The sequence below is a fragment of the Chinchilla lanigera genome, unplaced genomic scaffold (genome assembly GCF_000276665.1).
Source record: "Chinchilla lanigera isolate Chin_1 unplaced genomic scaffold, ChiLan1.0 scaffold00021, whole genome shotgun sequence".
Taxonomy (NCBI): Eukaryota; Metazoa; Chordata; class Mammalia; order Rodentia; family Chinchillidae; genus Chinchilla; species Chinchilla lanigera.
The window spans coordinates 11,220,750-11,232,484 of NW_004955422.1; the positions used below are offsets into that span (position 1 = coordinate 11,220,750).

An 11,735-nucleotide genomic window follows, 5' to 3' on the forward strand; every position below is an offset into this window, starting at 1 on the left:
TATATCCAGCCAACTCCTCCTGGATGACAGAGTCTAGAAACATGAGGAAATTCTGTAGCTGTGAGCCACCGCTATACTTTTGTTGCTGTTGTGGCAATTTAGAACCAACCTGGGAGGAATACCATGGTAATAGACAAAGTTCTCTATATAATCTAAAAGATAGTGTTGATCAAAGCACTACGAATAAGAGGAGCAAATTCTGTAAATAAAAGAGGTATCTTTTCCTATGAAGACAAAACTGCCTTTTCCAGAACAGGAGGCATCTAATGCAATTATTCTGCTACTAGGTGGTAGGCTGGCCTCACGGGGAATAATAATACTACATTAGAAGCTTATGTATTGCTTTTGTGTCAGAATGGTCTTAGCCTTGCAATAGACAGATTTGCCTTGGTAAGGGGACATCCTCTTGCTGGGCACATGCATATCACCTTTCTTCAGGCCATGACCACGTGCCCATGAAGCAAACACAGGGTTACCTGAAAGAGAGACTGATATCCCTCAGACAGATCGCAGTGTTGAAGTGAATATTTGTAGCCTCATCGATACTGAATACTCTCAAAGGTTATGTACAGAAAATAAAGAGCTTCACACTCTGCACCCATTCCCGGTGGCATCTCTTCCCAAGCCTTCTTGTCACCAGTCTTGCAACTCTACTCTTTCTAAGCCCAAAACTCCAAAATTTTCACCCACTAAGAGGATTTAGCATCACACTCTCCCTTAGGGTCACCCCTGAGCAAGACTGTGAGTAGTGGCCAGCATTCCTGGCTGGATCCAGGACAACTTATAGATCCATCCATAAATTAATCCATCATTGTCTTTTCTTTTTTAAAAACTACCCTTCAAAAACTCCACAGGAAGTCACAGGTAGGGCTTCAGGAGAAGGAATAAGGAACTTGAAAGTCTGAACCCCTTGCTTAAATGGGTTTTTAAAATGCCTCTCAGACTTCAGAGGCTTTCTGATTTTCTGTCTGTGTTTTCAGTTGACTATTCAAAGCTTTTGCTGCTGTCTCTGAGAATACCCTTTAGATCTTCAGGGGTGTCCAGATCACACCACAGTCTTTGTCAACATCATTGTCACTAGAGTAACGGAGACCCATAGCCACTGGTCACAAAGCAAGCGCACGTGCACCCTCCATGTGCATCCCAATCCATCCCGGCCAAGTGGTGATGGTTTACATAGTCACGAGGCCACTGCAAACCACAATAACTAGGGTTGTTCCCATCTCACAAGACAGTTACACATGTGTCTGATGAATGTGTGAGCATCGCAAGCCAGATTCCTATCCTCGGTGAGTGATTATTTCCTTGGGCTGTTTCTGGTACCATTTTTTATTAGCTTCTTGGAAGGAAACAAGCAATACTGTGAAAAAAGGGGATGAGCAGTACAATGATCCCTGCTATCCTGTGTATACATAAATGTATATTTTCCCTTCCTTTTTTCTTTCTTATTGTACTGCTGATTTCTAGTGGTCTATTGAAAGGAATAGTCAATGCTTAAATTTTTTTTCTTCTTTTTAATTTTTTCACCAATTTTGCATGCGTATAGCTGGTAATCTGAACAAGTAACTTGAAGACAACAATATGCAATATAACAACCATTGCTGAATTCCTCTCATCTTGTTTAGTGAAATTCTGTATTGTTTCTAATGTTTTTTATTATTTTTATTCTCTTTAAAACGAAAAAAGAAATAGGAAAAAAAAAAGAAAAAAGGGGATCGAAGCGAGTCTAATTAAGGTGTTATTTACAAAGATGTGACTAGCAAAACACCCTGGGATTGACACTCCTGAGTCTAATGAGCTGAGAGAATGAAGTGATTCACAGAACCCAGGGGACCTTAGCTAGAAAAGACAGCCTACTCTAGCAGAAGAGCACAGCCACTGTCAATCTGAATCTTGGCAGGGACAGGTTGAGGAAATAAAGATCATGACCTCAGCCTATCCCACCCCTCCGTCCTCTACCTTGTCTGCCATTGGCCAAACCCAATCAGAATTTAGAGGACATGAAAAACAAGTGATACAGCATATAGCCGTCAGCTGCAGGATCACAAAGCAGGTGACGCACGGTTGTTGGATCTGGAGGGGCAGAGACCCTGCACACGTTCCTAATTGCATTGCAGAGTAGCTCATCCTCCCACAAAGGTAAGAATGGAGTTGATTGAAGGAGCAGGAAGCTGTGTTTCTACTCAGGCTTCAGTTTCCTCATTTGTTAGGAGAGGAATTGGATTAGAGTCCAGACTTTCCACACTGCCTTAAATATGAGTGGGAATGTGAATAGGGCCATGATGTCTGCCTGAAGATTATAAATGTGTATTTGGAATAATCACAGATTTTAATGGAGAAATCAATTATTTCTTTAAAAATGTATATTACAAAATGGAATACAATGTTCTAATGGATTATTAAGAAAAAAAATTTCAGAAAGTGTTGTTCAACTATTGCTTCCTATCTTTACCTAGGAAAATGTATCACTCTCAAAAAAAATCTAATGGATTATTGAGAAAAAAATTTAGGAAAGTGTTGTTCAACTATTGCTTCTTATCTTTACCTAGGAAAATGTGTCACTCTCACCTGCCATTGGGTAGGCTGTGGTGGAGAAGTTTGAGAAACACTAGGTAACTCCGAACAGCTCTTCCATATCTAACATCTGGAGCTTCTTAGATTCAGACTTCTCCTGGACCTTAAGTTCCACTCCCTGAGAATCTAGAGTCACTTTTCAAATGACCTCAAAAGGAAGGTTCAGCTTGGGAAAGTATGAAGCTCCTTCAAAAAATGTGCCTGAGTTGGTGAGCTCATCACACCCTACCATCCCTCCCATAAATAGCTGAGAAAAGATGTGGCCTTTAGTCAGCTTTCAAGCAGTGAGCTGCTCCCTGGAGTGCTGCTGGCTTCACTGAGGGCCAAGAGCTTGGACAGAGGGCGGGCGGGTGGGGTGAAAGGCACCAAGCTCTGGTAGCTTGGAGTGTCAGAACACAGTATGAAAGGGGTCGATAAGAATAAGACATGGGAACAGAGAAGCACTTGGTACTTGGTCATGAGAATGTAGTAAGAACCTCAGAAGTGGTGGGGTTCATTTCAGGTATAGCAAATTTCACTGTTGGTTCCACAGAGCAAAAGGAAATGGACAGAAATCCATTTGATTAGTGTTACTGGGGTGGAGGGACTGTGTCAAGCTGACAAAATCAAACAGATCAAGATAGAACAAAACCCTCAGTTTATAGGCTCTTACATCCTCGTTAGGAGAGAAAAGTGAAAGGCAAGGAAGCAGATTGATTTTTTTTAAGAACAGAATATATTTATTGAGGGAAAGAAAGCTTCTGTCCAAGAGAGGGACAGAAGGGGGGCCCGAGTGGGTTGCCCAAGACTGTGTTTTCTAGGGACTTCTATAGAGCAAAACCACAAGGTGAGGCTGGTCCAAGGTAAGGGAAAAATGGACAAAACTATGGTCAACCAATAAGAACCATTCAGGTAAAATTGATTAAATCAGGATCAAATGGGGAAATGAGTCACATAGCAAGTGTGCATGAATACAGAACAGGGGCTTTTCCTGTAAGGGGTTGGGTCAGGGGCTCTTCAAGGTGATCCCTACCTATCACTGATGTTTACACCTAGCTGATGTTTACGCCTAGGGAGGTATGTGGGTGTATTTGTTTAGTCCTTCGTCTTGATGTCTAGCTCACAGCAGGTATGTATCTTATCTTGTCTTTTATGTTGGCTCCTTCGAGGGCCTGGTCCTGTCTGACTGCCTATAATATTTCTATCCAATTCAGCTGCCTATAACATTGCCCCCTCTGAAGAAGTAACCTGAACTGCTGTGAAGGAGTAATGGGCGATGATTACTCTGGCTTCTTCAGGCTGAAAGGGGTCATAGTTGTTGATGGGCAGTCAGAGATACTCTCTAGAAGGTCCATCTAAAGGTCCACAATAGACACCAGGCATTTTCATCTTGGATAGGCATATAGCTTTAAATCTGGAGGAGACAAAGCCAAAGATACAATTAAGTATGCATGGGCCAAATAATAAGATCAGCAGGATTAGTATGAATATAGTCAGCAAAGATTTCCACCAAGAGGAGCCAATAATGGCCTCCCATGGAGAGGATAAGGTCCAGGGATTTTCAGAATCTTTTTTTTTTTTTTAAATGGTATTGATTCTTTTAATATGTGGCTGATTTTTGCTACCTAGTTTTATTTTCAGAACATTTTTGTCTATGTTAATCAGGGATACTGGTTTTTAGGTATCTTGTATCTTTGGCTTTGGTATCATGGAAATGTCTTCCTCAAAAAATTTGTTTGGAAGTGTTCTTCATTTTCATTTTTTTCAAAGAACTTTAGAAGGATTTATGCTAATTCTTCTTTAAATATTTGATAAAATTCACTAGTGAAGTCATTTGGTCCTGGACTTTGATTTGTTGGGAGGTTTTTAATTATTCACTCTCCTTACTTGCTGTTGGTCTATTCAAGTTTCCCATTTCTTTATGGTTCAGTATTGATAGCTTGTCTGTTTTGAGGAATTTATTTTCTAGGTTATTGTATTTGCTGGAATGAAATTGTTTTTAATAGTCACTTGTGATACCTTTTATTTCTATGGTATCTGTTATAAGGTCTCTTCTTTTTATGTGATTGAGTGAAGAAATACTCTGAAATGAAGTTAACCAAAGAAATGAAAAACTGATAAAATATTGCAGAAAGACCATCTTCATAAGTGGAAAAACACCCCATATTCACATATTGGAAGACTTTATACTGTTAAAATGATAATACTACTTTAAATGATCTACAAATTCGGTGCAATTTCTATCAAAATCCCAGCAGCAGTTTTTTACAGAAATATAAATAAATAAAGTACTAAATAAATAAAACTTCTTCTATGTCTGGGGATCCAGAATAGTCAAAGCAACCTGGAAAAAGATGAACAGAATTTGAGGACCTATGTTTCCTGATTTTAAAACTTGCTGTACTCCAAAGGTACATTAGACAAAGCTTTATGGTACTGGCATAAAAACAGACATGATTTTCAGAATCTGACATATCATTGATCTGTTGTCTAACATCTTGAATAGCCATTGAGACATTAGCAGAGGGATCAGGGTTATACACACAACATTCAGTGTTTATAATTGCACAAGTACCCCCTTGTGCTGCTGTTAGAATGTCTAATGCCATCTGATTTTTTTTTTTTCCTGTACCGGGAATCGAACTAACGACCTCTCACTTGCCAAGCAGGCGCTGTGCCACTGAGCTAAATTCCCAGCCCTGCCATCCGATTTTGGAGGATGGCCTGTCTCATTAATTTTACTTCTTCATTTAGGAGAGAGAGACCAGCTGTAGTGTCACTTAAGGCCCGCTGAGCACAGTTAGTTAAGGCCTCAGTGTGCTGCATGACATCTTCTAACCCTAGGGAAGGGATAAAGATAGAGACCAAGTGATCACACCAGTGAAAAACACTTCTAGACTATCCATGTTGTAGGAGGGGTAAATTAGCAGTTTTGTCAATAGATTTGACACTCCTGCCTTATAACCATGCAAATCCTAATGTGCATCTTCCTATCCATCCAAGGCGTAGCCAGGACCACAAATTGGTCCCACAAGACCAATGAGTGCCATTGGGGGCTTCCCATCTAATTTCAGGGAGAATAAACCAATCTGTTGCAAACCGGTATTTAGCCTGCAAAGTTATTGTATGTATACATTGCTCAGGGGATGTCCACCCCAAGCATTTAGTGGAGTTAGGCCAACGAGAGCAGGAATAATTTTTTGTTCCCAACATAACAGGGCCTTTCTACTGAGATGGCCTATAGTGGGAGTTACCCGTATTTAACCATCCAGTATTTGAAAATAGCCATCCTGATATCTATGGTTGTTAGCCCTCAGGATAGGACCCTTACTTCCATTTAATAGGGGCTTTACTAGTCCCCATAGAGAGGCTTCAGTGATGTTGTGGAAAAAGACTCGATTATGTCCAGCATCGTTAAAAGTATAATTTATAGGCCACTCAGTTACTTTGTAATGTGGGCTAAGCTATGGACTATTGAACTCCTTCATAGCTCATTAATATAGTCCTGTAATTTACTCCAGTCATCTCCCTGATGTGGGGATACCCACCGAGGAAGTCCTGATGTACTTGACAAGGGGAGTAGACCACATATCCAGCAAGAGGTTTGTTGTCATGATTCTGCATATTCTTGTGCCCATCTTAGAAAGGAATTGCATCCTCCTCTAACGGGTGAAGTGAAGCAGATTGATTTAATAATTTAGATACTGTTATGTGACCTGAATAAATGATGCTGTGGGATAGGCAGGGGTTGGTAAACCCTTTGCTGTGAAAATCAGGTAGTAAAGACTTTAGCTTTGAGGGTTGTATAGTTTCTGTTGCTACTACTCATGCATAACACTCAACACTGCTACTGTAGGACAGAAGTAGCCATAGACAATAGGTTTGACCCATGGATCATAATTTTCCAATCCCTGGAACAAACCAAGCCAGAAAAAGCGAGATGATGACCACATGAGGAATAGTGGGTCCTTGAGTGATGAGAAAAAACAGTTTACCATGGGTTCCCTTAGTGAAGAGCATTCCTAGTAGGAAAATGAGCCGTTGAAAAAGCCCAGGAGTGAGGCTCTGCATAATCCCGAGACAGAAAGAAGGCCAGAGTGTACGAACCAAATACGAAAGTAAGGGATGATAACACCAACATAGGTTGCCACTAAATCTGAATTATTTCCAAAGTGTGATAGAAAGTTACTGGAGGGTTTTGAGCAGACTGATGCTCAGAAGGGCCTGTTTCTTGACAGAAAGAGGAAAGAAAATAGTTTCTTCTTTATAGAACACCTAGCAAGTGGTTCACACAGCAGCACCAAATCTCTTCTTGAGTATTGGTTCATAAAACCCTGTTCTTCCAAAGGGTTAAGTCTTGGTATAGAAGGAATTATAGGAACCATGTATACCACATATTTTATAATTAAGTTCATATGAAACCCAAAGAGGTTAACTACTTTCCCTAAGAATCACTCAGCCCAAAGCCAGCAAAGGTGGGAACTGAAAAATTTAGAGAAGTTGAGGAATGAAGTTTAGCCTGATGATGACATATTTGTTGTGTTGTAGACAGGATGATTCTAGACCCAGTAGGTGATGTCAGGTCTGCGTTATTATTGAATACAGCCTCATATGGGCTCAGTGTGGAGTTCTAGAGAAGATAAGGTGTAAGGCAATCCTGAACAACCAATATCTTCAGGTACCTTAGTGCTGAGCAGTGACCTGAAAACACAGAGGAAGTCTTAGGCATGAACTTTCTTCCGCTGGCTGCTGGCCCGAGAATTTAGCCCTGAGATTCCACTGAAGTGGGACAGAGGAGGGTGAGAGAAAAACGGCAGGCACCAAATGGAAATGACAAAGGGTTGCTCATGAGCATGCGAAAAGACTTCCTTGGCACGTTTGAGAAGAGCTGAAATATGCAAGCGCAGGTGCCAACGGAGATGTATTGCTGTTCACTGCACTTCGTCTTTGCCACCCTGCACAGCGTGCTCTCGGGAAATAGATGTCACATTCCAGCTTTCATATTTATATGATAATAATGGACCCATCTTCCTGTCCATTCAGAAAATGCATTCAGTCCCATCTTAAGTGTCTGCCTGCTGCCTCTTCCAAAGCACTGTTTTTTTCTTGGAGCCAGGACAAAGAGCATTAATGACTCCAGGTCTGTGCCCAGACTTTGGCACCTCAGCACACTGGTCTGGCAGGATGGTGAGGGACAGAAGGGACCCACATTTCAGAGGCAACACAGTTGAGCTGGGCAGGAAAAAGGCCTTAATCAAGGGTTTTGAAGTTGGGTATCAAGAAATGAGGCTCCTCCCTAAGTAGACAAGTGGGATCTCACCAAGTTAAGACCCTGCTGCTCCAGCAGCGAAGAGAACCTTCTCATTCCTGGATAAGGACCTCAACACTACCTCATGCCCAGTAAAGCTACCTTCCTATTTATAGAAGAGAAAATTGCTATGAATTGTACTTTCCAAATTTAGGGCTATCACTTGAGTTCCATTTCTACTCTAACCAGCTGGAAAAAGTTCTCTCACTCCACATGTACACACTTGAAATCTGGCCAGTCGTTTTAAGAGTCCACTCCCTAGAGAGGGTTAGCAGAAAAGAATCAGTTCCAAACAATGACAAGGCCATGCCTTTACGAGAAGGTCACCCTTCCTATTGCAGAGAGGAGGTAAACCCTCTTGGTTAACAATCAAACCACCTTCAGCCACAGGAAATTTTGAATCATGTGTTGTTTCACTGAAAGATTCAATTATAGCCTTGGGGTTTTCTGCTAATGGAGAGAATGAAACTTCAGGTCATATAAGCAAGGAAAGTCAAAGTTCTAAGAAAAGAGTGCTAGTGTCTTCCCGACCGTATCCAACAGGAATTCTTAACCACGCTACAGGAGGGAATTCATGTTTTACTGGACAGAATTGGATATGAGATGTGCTGACTCAACTCAAACTACTTTCAATACATAGGCTCTAAGCACTTACAGGGACAGTGTAGGCAAGAGGCATGGAAACCAACAGAAGCTGACACATTAGGACATGGGTCTCCATAAGAAAAAGGGAGGGACCAAGAGACCGAGGGAGGGGGAGGGAATGAAGAGAAGAGGATGGAAAAAAAGTATTATGGTGTGTTATGTACATGTACCAATTCTTTAGGAGGAATCTAATCATTATGCACTGTAAACATGCACCAATAAAAAGTAAACTTGAAAAAAAGTAATGTTAAGGTGTATACAGATAGCTGAGCCCCCATTTATGACTATTTATATTTTGCGAGTCTTTTCTCTGCTGGGAAAATGTCCTATCTGGAGTTTATTCTTCCACTTTCCCTTTTAGCTAGGCTAAGGGCTGTGTCTTAGACTGTGTCATGCAGCCACAGCCACACAACACTTCAGTCTGACCAAAAGCAATGTGAGGGGGGATTTTAGGAGTTCTGGTAAGGACAGCATCGCAGCAGAGGCCCTGTGTTCCACAGGGAGCTGCGACAGAGCCTCTATGCCCTGTCTCCCGTGTAACCGGGTAAACAGCTGTGCCTGGGACAGGCTGGGGTGGTTTTAGTCCATGAAGCTTCACACTTGCCTTGGGCACTTTAGACTAATTTTTTTTTGTTCTTTTTTACTTACCAGAAGCATTTTGGTGGAAACATTTGAAAATTCTCAGCAGAAGGCACAGGGAAGGAAAAGAGAAAATAAAGGGATAAAAAGGGAAGCAGGTAAGACAACGGACAAAGAAGTAGGTACAGAGAGGGAGACACATAAGCAAGTAAAGTATCTGTGCCAATAACAGCCTGAGTTCCCAATAGGCCAAGAAGCACATTATTCCACAGGATCCTCATCAAATTTGTGCCTGTGCCTATTTTACAGATAGAGAATTTGAGGCTGCACAGAGTAGAGGAAATTGAATCCCAGATGGTAAAACCTGAAAACTTCTCTTCACTTTAAAACCTGCCTCCATTACCCTTTCCACAGTAGGCTAACACAAGTGGCTCTGTTTGCACCCTGTGGCTTCCGCTGGGCAGTAGACTGGCTGTACCCCATTCCAGCAGTAGAAACACCCCTTGGCCTGAGGCAGTTTGGTTCCCAGCATGCTGTTGGCTTTGGCTGGAGCAAATCCACTTCTCCCCTGGCTGTCCCATGACACAGTGTACAATAACCTGGCTCTCGCACACACACTGGGCTTTGTCTGGAGTGACACATGCCAAGGGAGCCTGGATATGGGAGCTGGGCTGCTGAGAAAACAGCATCTCCTTTTGGAAGCATGTGTTCACAGGGAGCTGGGCAGGGCTGGGCAGAGAAGAGAGGAGCTTCAGGCCAAGAGGAGGTAAAGGCCAGCTGTCCTGGCCCATTCAGACTGGTATAAGAGAACCGAAGTCTGGGCAGTTTATCAACAATAGAGACCAAGGTGCCAGCAGTTTTTGTGTCATGAAGGCCCTTTTCCTGGTTCACAGGCAGCCATCTTGCAGTATGTCCCCACAGAACTACAGCAGCCATGTTCAAGTAAGTATTCAGCCTTTTGAGCTCTAGTTGGTGTACAAAACAAACAGACCTCCAAGAGAAGAATAGTACAGTAGATGGTAAATATTTTTCTTTTGTTTTTATGAACACACATTAGTTGTACATATTAATGTTATTCGGTGTGATATTTCAACGTATGTATGTATTGTGCAATGGTCAAACCAAGGTAATTAGAATTTCCTTCTCCTTATCATGTTTGGGAACTTTCAAGCTCCTGTCTTCTGGACCTCATAAAAATACATACAGTAATAGGTGACTGTGAACTACAGTCCTCCCTCTGTGCTGTTGGACACCAGAATTCATTCTCTCTGTATTTTGGTATCCATTATGCACCTTCCCTTTATTCACCCTCCAATTTCTAGTAATTACTATTCTACATTTGATCGACTTTTATTTAAAGCTTCCACCTATAAAAGAGAGAGCATGTGTGGTATTTGTCTTTCTGTGCTTGACTTATTTCACTTAATATAATGCCCTCCAGTTCCATCCATTTTCCTGCAAATGACAGTACCACATTCTTCTTTGTGGCTGAGTAATATTCCATTGAGTACGTGTACCATATTTTCTGTATCTGTCCGTCTTTGATAAAATTGTCTCCAACAGTCAAATGAGTGTTATGCATCAGAAAGACTGCTGAAGAGTTATCCACATTGTTTGTTAAATGCCACTGTGAGCTCTACCCACCATCTTCTTGTTCCTGTGGGCTCCCAAGGCTGTCAGCTGATGAACTACATTCATACTAAATGAATACAAGAAAACTGACCGGTTGGATTTTATTCCGTTTCCCATAAGGCACCACATCAGCTGAGTATCTTGAGGTCAAAGCCTTCTGTTAGTGAGTAGGCTTTGGCCTTGGTCAGTCTACCAGGCTTCCCTCAAGAACCTCAGCAGATATAGACATGTAAGATTGATCACACACTTAAACATTAACTGTTCCTTTCAATAGAGCAATAAAAGTCAGTATGGGTAGGGACCCTCTCAAAAGTCATTTCCAAGACTGGGTCATCATCTCCCATACACCTAAACCCTTTAGCACTCTGTTGGAAGAAGGTGGAATAGATTTTGTCATTGTATATGCATTTCCCTATCCACACCCTGTCCGACACCACGGCTTAGAAGATTATCCTTCAGATTTACAAGGGAGGAGCAAACATAAACTTAGAGAAAGTATCATGCTCTTTTATTTGTCAAAAAAGAATGCCAAGTCGGAACCACAAGACCTGTTCTTCAGGATCAGTACATCCCTTTGTCACTCAAACTCAGAGGAGGAAGTAAGAGAGGGATTTTTCATATACACATGCAAGTGCCCTAGTGCATGAGTTTCTGACTAAATGCTATTTATGGATCCAGGACATAAACCTAGAACACCAGGATTACAAATGTGCTGCTAAAGCAGACACTGCTAATCAATCACAGTATTCATTGTATCAGGTTATGGCCTCTCAGAGGTTCCTATAGTTCTCCAGCCAGCCATTACCAATGGGTCCCAGAACACCAGATACACTCAGTTTAATGTGAAGTAGTCAGTAGGGTCTTGAGGGGTACAGTTCCTTCTTTAACTCACTTGTTCCCTGTTAGCATAACCTAATAATGCAACATGATCAGAATACCCTTTAGTGTTTGTCAAATGCATGAATGAATGAAACGATAAATTAGTGTCATTATTTAGACAAATATGACTGTACTTTCT

At 41.6% G+C, this 11,735-nt stretch overlaps 1 long non-coding RNA gene across 1 annotated transcript; it reads left to right on the forward strand.

The window, feature by feature from the left end:
• Window positions 1–1,260: 1,260 nt before the first annotated feature.
• LOC106148452 lies at window positions 1,261–9,241 on the forward strand. The gene is made up of 3 exons (XR_001233901.1): window positions 1,261–1,289; window positions 6,075–6,155; window positions 9,158–9,241. It is a non-coding gene; the product is annotated as an uncharacterized LOC106148452 (long non-coding RNA).
• The last annotated feature ends 2,494 nt before the right edge of the window (window positions 9,242–11,735 follow it).